Source organism: Tetrao urogallus, assembly GCF_951394365.1.
Source record: "Tetrao urogallus genome assembly, chromosome: 1".
Lineage (NCBI taxonomy): Eukaryota > Metazoa > Chordata > Aves > Galliformes > Phasianidae > Tetrao > Tetrao urogallus.
Window position 1 is genome coordinate 52,613,520 of NC_136813.1, and position 7,072 is coordinate 52,620,591.

Here is a 7,072-nt window from a genome sequence, read left to right on the forward strand (position 1 = left end):
GAGACTGATCACATTTCCACTGAGGTAGATACTGCAGAAAGAGTGCAGCCTCACTGGCAGGCTTTAATTGCTTGTTGCATGTGTTTCAACTAGCTTGAAAACTTCTAACTGCCTTTAAATGCTGGGGTTTGCTAATGTTTCCAAAAAGGAGGTGATTATAAGTATGTGAAGCTCATAATTACACCTGTTCTCTCTAACCCAGTTTTAACAGTGTCCTGCCCTTGTCTAATCACAGGCCAATATCAAGGCAAATGAGATATCGAAGGGCATAGTTTTCAAGAACTTTAAGCAAGTATACCTGTAGTGTGATAGATAATGTACCTAGTAAGTCTTCTTTGATAACTCTAGGCTCACTGTTTTATTATTCCATGTACTTTTCCTGAAATACCTGGGCTCAGGAAAACCTGCAATGATAAATTTACTCCTACTACTTAAAATCAGAAAGACTGGGAGGTTTTCTGCAGATAAAGTTTGTATTTTGAAAGATGTTAAAATATTGCCTTTAATTCCCTCGTTATAGATTGCATATTTTTCTCTAAGCCAATCTTTTTGGGCACTGGGATGAAGTGTTATTTCACAGATTTCATTATCACACTTAGGACAAAGATATTCAGAGCCATAAGGCAGTGTCTTCACAACAGATAAAATGGAAAGCCTTGTAACAAGAGGCTAGTGCACAATCTGGCCAGCTGGCAACAAAAAGGACAAATTTGTTTACGAGTGGTAGGCAAGAGCATTTTGACTTGGAACAACTTGGTAGATGATGCAGTTGCTAGGTAATGTCTTTCATTTCTAGAAAAAGTCTTGAGGTGAAAGCTAATCAATAAGATAGATACAATGTGATGTCATTTGTTGCCATGGTTTCTGAACTTAGCAGTCTGTTATCCGCAAATAATATTGATGGTTGCTATGCAGTTGAATCTCTTTATATTGTTGTTTTGCGATTATACAGCTCTTTAGTCTTGGCTAAAGCTTCAAAGAACAGCGTGTCTGAGTTTAAACACTATAATAGATAGGCTTGTATTACAACCCTAAAATATCTTGAAATTTACTATCTAATAAACAACAGGCATCAGCAGGAAGTGAACAAGTTTAACATTTTGGTGATTAAACTTCCACAAAGCAGTTGACATTTTCTAGTAAATTAATCTGCAAATTAAATATCTCTGTGGAATTAGTGTTATGACTCATTACATGGCAGAGCATGTAAAAAGGTGGTAAGCAGTCAGTCCTCTCGATGATAAGGCAGTCAAATGTCTAAAGCTACAGATGGCTCAAAAGCCATCATAGCTTCTTGAACAATGTTCCTATATTTCATATATCTTTTACCATTAAGTTGTGGATCTTCATTAAGTTTGGAGTTTGCTAGAAAACATTTTATTGCAACTTATGTGAATTATCAGACAACTGGGCAGGCTGAAAGGAAAATGAGTCCTATTTTTTCTGATTGTTGCCAAGGTAAAGGAAAAGCATTTTCAAGCCAGGTCCTTTAAATCAAATGCAATATTTTACTTTTCTTTTTCTGTAGAGATGTTAGTTTTAGTGGAATGCTGTGTCCTTTTCTTGATTTATTGGCATCATTTTAGAGTAGTTTTTTTGATGGTTTGAGTTATTGAAAGCATTTTGCAGAGAAAGAGTGGACAGATGAAAAAGCAGAGATCAGTTGTACAAGCTACAGAGCATGATCTAAAAGCCGAAGTGCTTTGTAGAAGGAGAAAATGCATAGTACCCATTGGTGAAGCATTTTTAAGGAAGGGATGGTCCACTGGACTATGTGGAAAGAGAAGAATATTGACTGAAAACCAGAAAAGAAAGAGGTTGATGGAAAAAAGGAACTAATTTGTTGGAGAGAGAAGTATGAGGGGAAGGAAGGATAGGAAAAATCAGGTTATATTTTGCTGAATATTACAGCTTTGGGCTGACATTTTCCATACTGTTTCCCTCCCCTCCCCCCCCCGCCCTTCCCCAACTAATTCCTCCTCCTCTTCCATCTCCACTGCCTTAACAACACATTTCTTAAGAAAGCGCTTTGCCACCTTCTATCTTGTCTTCTTCACACATCTCTCCACTGTGTGGTGACATTGACTATCACATCTCTTTCAAACACAGAAGTAATTGCCTTCATAATCCTACTCGTCCCCTTAATATAGGGAGTGAATTTTCAAGGGCAGGAGAGCAAAGTAAGATGTCACTGGGAGAAGCAAGGCATTTGTTCCAAAATCCTGCTCATGCAAAGTGGGCAGGAGTGTTGTGGATGACTCCTCTCCTGGAGCTCCACTAGAAACTCCCTGTTGGCAGCACAGGAACACAATAGCAACCTTCAGGAATGGTGTCCTCAAAGCACTCCAAAGGAGAAGAGGCAGATGGAGGAGACATGCTTCTTGATGATGATAACAGATGTCAACAAGTTAACATTCTGAAAAGGAGCCTAGCAGCACAGCAGTGCTTCTTACCCTAATGTTTAAAGAGAGAGAGGAAGAAGGATAAAATAAAAAGCAAATCAACTTGAAAAAGAAGAAACAAATCAGCAGGGCTGATCAGCTAGAGCTGTAAAAGACTATCTGATGCTAAATCTGTAAAGTGCTGCTGCTGAGTGGATTTGTCTAAAGAAGTATACACTATTAGGCTGTCACAAAGGAAGAACATTTACTTCAGATGCCATATGCCAACGGTGCAATTAGGTTTCTAGTTATACATACTGCTTGTACTAAAGCAGGGGGCAAGCCTCAGCCATTAGCAATTGCTATTGTGTAATGCTTCCTTTTGCAGTCCTGGATATTCTGTTGCTTACACCACCATGAAGTTTTTGTTGTTTGGGATAAAATGCTTCTGTTCTTTTATTTCCTCAGAGTATTTGTCTTTGAGATATTTCTTCCTGTGTATTTCCCTTCTCCATAAGAAAAACTAAAATGTCAGACCTTTTTTTAGTACACTTTCACATAATAAAGTAACTCAATTTTAAAATAGATTAAAAGATAAAACATTCTCTGTCTTACAAAGAAAGAATAAACTCAACGCACCGCATATTTTATGATATGAGGTACAGGCTGGTACTTTGTACCAGTGAACAGTCTCTTAAAACATACATGTAAATAGTGGAATAACTGTGGCGGTTTATGAATTTTTGCAAATCCTGATCCCCGTAGTCACTGAAGGAAAATGAATGTAGGTGAGCTGCAGACAAGGAACTTTAAATAATCTTTTCCAATGTAAAAGGTAAGAAAACCTGTATACAGAGAAGACCCTAGAGTCACCATGGCACTCTGTATAGTACTGCTTGCATAGCAAATGCACTGTCCTAGCACTTATGTAGTGGGACTTTGATGTTTCATGTAGAAGTGAATGGCCCAGTGTCACTAAGCTCAGTTTTGGAGTAGGTTTTCCAAGCATGTTTCATCCCTTCAGATAAAAATAAGGGCCAGCATTTAGTGAAAGAATCCTGGCCTTGGAGACTGCATGCAAAGGGAGATAATGCATTCTGGAACAAGAACACACCAGTTGTAGATACAAGACTTCTAAAAGTGTGTTGCAGCAATCTGATGTAGTTAGTTTACTCTATTTGCTTCAGACCCTTAAATACTGCAGAATGTAGTACCTAATGCAGTTTTAGCAGTTGAATACTGGCTATTTAGGCAAAGGAAACTCTCAGATTGTGCTGCTAATAGTTCACTTCAGTGCTCCGAATTCATAATGTGAAAAGTACTTCACAAATACCAAGTCTGGAAACTTGACTTTGGATTTATTAAAGCAATTTTCATTTTATTATATGTCGGCATGATTCAGCTGAGCTCATCTCTGGAGCTTTTATAACTTTAGCTGAGGTCTTGGGTCAGTCATGCTGCAAATAGCCTCTTTTTATGAGTAGACGTGAGACATGTGTTTGTTTTTCTGTCTATTGATTTAGAAACAGTAAGTTACCTACCCAAATCTGAACAAGTAGTTCTTACAATAGTTGCAGCACAGTTCTTCTTGTCTATAAGAAGTCAAACGTGCATTTTAATGACTCAAATGATTCAGTGATTTACTGCAGAAAGAAAGTACTTGTTATTTGATTCTTGTGAGGAAAAAACAATTCTCATCAGAAAATCTCCACAAATAAAGTTCCCCAGGTCTCCACCACCCTAATGGAGCAATCCTGTACACAATAAAGAAAGCAATCCTGATTCTTGTAGCTTCAGTTGCAGTATCAAAGCATCAGTATTGCAGCCTGATATGTCAAATGCCAGGATGCTGTTGTACAAGATGCCATCTCCTGGGCTCCATTTTGCACAAAAATGGGGTGCTAGGGCAATGCGCTGCTAATGCATCTCCAGCACAACTCCACTCCTGCCTGGGGTGTACCAACATTAGCACTTGTTATGTATATACTTGTTGTATACATGCTGTCATGGTGAGCAGCACAGTGCACCTTCCTCACTCTGCAGCTAGAGCTGAACACTCATTATAGAGGACAACCTGCATTTAGAATTCTGATGTTCTTCATTTCTGGGAGGGGAGGAGGGAAGTAGGCCTTCAATGCAGAAAGGAGTTTTCAAGTCTAGCAGGAAAATTTTTTCTTCATGTAAGTGTTGAATCCTTTTTGCAAGCTGTTGCATCAAAATTATGGTAGCCCAACTAGCTGCTTTGTCACAATTTTCAAGTATGTTGAAGCATTTGAGACAAACAGAATTGTACTCACATTTATCTTTTTTAGAAGAGGAAAACTTTTCTTACCCCCCCAGCTTCCCCCCAGTATTACCACAGAATTGCAGGTGATGTTGCTCAAATGTAACCTGTAGAGCATTGCTCCTGCCCATCCAAAATCCTTGCCAGAAATAATCCCCAAGTTTTTATACTCTGTGCAAACTCAATGTTTGAGGAGGCTGTAAGGATACTTTTCCACATATTAAAGATGTTTCTAAATGTGTCCTTTATCTGGTACCTCAGAAATAATTGTTTAGGTCCAGGAATTATCAACATTTTAAAAGCTGTGGATAACTTCAAATATAATGCAGTGCTGTTATTTTCCAGGCAGAACAATATTTTTATGCAAACGGTTATTTTTGTTTATGAAAAGCCATTCAAGGTGTGAGAAGCCATTGCAAGACACCTGGGGAATTGGAGATGCCAACATGTCCATTGTTTTCAACTGGAGTTTATACGTTTCTCCACATTGTATAAACTCACCCAAATTAAACTTGTTCTTAAAGCTTCAGACTGAGTAGAGTACGAGATTTGCCGCCTCATTTTTGGCACGTGCTGCATATTTTAACTCATTCATTCTCTTTACCAGTCTCTTTTGCCTCCCTTCCTTTTCTTTTGCCAAAGCTGCAACATCCTATGTGTTACTTCCTAAAGTCAAATCTGCTTTCCTCTACCCAGCATATCTCTCAACATGGATTAATTTGTGCTAATCTCCTCATCTACCATCACTGGTTTGCCATTTCTGAACGTTATTTCAGATCATCTGCTCCCATCCAGCATGAAGTGAGTTCTGGCAGCAGAAAGACACAGAAGCTTTGCTGAATGTTCTCATTGCCTGAGATTGCTTGATAGCAAAGTAATTGCAATTTCTGATAGGAAACGTTTTCAGACGTTAAACCTAGAACAGCCACAGGGCAGAAAAGTTCTTCCTGAAAGCACATTCCCTTCTGTTTATCACTGATGTGAAACAGCATCCTTCCCATGTGCTGATGAACCTGATTGGCTTTTACTGCAATCTCAGCTTGGGCTGAAAGATAGTGTTGTGGTTTCATACCGTATTACTTACACTTATAAAAACAAACAAAAAAAGCAACCTGAACAAAAAATCCAAACAACTTATTTTCAGTGAGATTAAAAATTAGCACTACGTACAGATAAATCATTTATATTTTATAGTTATGGGCAGGAAAGGACAGTGATTTTTTTTTTTATATTCATATATTATATTTTAATGTTGAAAGCTAAGCTTTCGCTCTGTCTTCCTGATACTTGATACTTTTGCTGTAAATAACAGGATAAAGGTATTTCATTACACAAATTATATACTTATAACGCAGTGTTTTAAAATGTAAATTACCTGTACAAAAGAGACTGTTGTTCAGTCCATATAAGAAACTGCCAATTGGTTTGAATGTACGCAGCTAATGGTCATAGCAATTTGCATGGCAGAAGATGTAATCTTTAAGTCTGGGCACCATTTACTTTAGCTATGCATTCAGAAATGATGGGCAAATAAAAAACAACAGAACAAAACACAAAAATAATGATAAGAAATTGTGAGTAAAATCAAAAGCTAAGCAGTCACAGCCCATTTTTTTTTTAAATTCCAGAGTAAGTTATCTAACACACTTAAGTGTTTTAATGAGATGTGGCAGTCAAATTCCCTTTAGAAACAAAGAAAACCCTGAGCTTTTTTTTTTTTTTTTCAGTCTTCAATAACAACTATAAGTAATAAATTAATACTTTTATTGACATCAATGGGAGAAAAGAGTGCAAGTAAATATGAAGACTGTGGACAAATAAATGTTTTTTATAATTATTCTATTTTTAGAATTCTGCATTGTAATAAGCATAGCTTTTTCATACTAATAGCATAACATCCCTCAGAAACCATCCTTCTGAAGTCATCAGATGATGACATTTACTGCCTCTGTTGAGTGAGAAGAACACTCACTCTTAGATGTTGGAGGTAAACTTGTGTCTCTTTATTATTAAGGCATAGCTCTGGCTCTGCTAGTTGAATAGATGCCAAATATTATAGTCCTCATGTGTTTAATTGTTTCTGTATGCCTCAGAATTTAAAGAGAATTTAGGATGTGTTTGGCAGTAGCTTTCCCTCTATAATCAGGTTGCTATGGGAAACCTATTATTCCAGACAAAGAAAGGGTATGTTTAGTGAAGTGCTGATCCCTCTTCAAGTATAATGTGAGCTTCAAATTACTTTTGAACGACTGAATTTCTATAGTAAGTGTTTTATCACAGTAACTAAGAGAATAATGGTACAGAATAAGGTGTGGCTTTTGCTAATTCTATAGCAACACATTTGATGAAGTAGCACTATGATTGGACCAGGTTTACTCTGAATCAAACACCTTATCCTACTTTTCCT

The 7,072-nt window shown here is 37.3% G+C and overlaps 1 protein-coding gene across 1 annotated transcript in view; it reads left to right on the forward strand.

Moving 5' to 3' along the window:
• Positions 1 to 7,072, forward strand: part of ITGBL1 (integrin subunit beta like 1) — a gene marked incomplete at both ends in the record, with an annotated part of 131,288 nt that overhangs the window by 103,758 nt on the left and 20,458 nt on the right. The window lies entirely within an intron of this gene.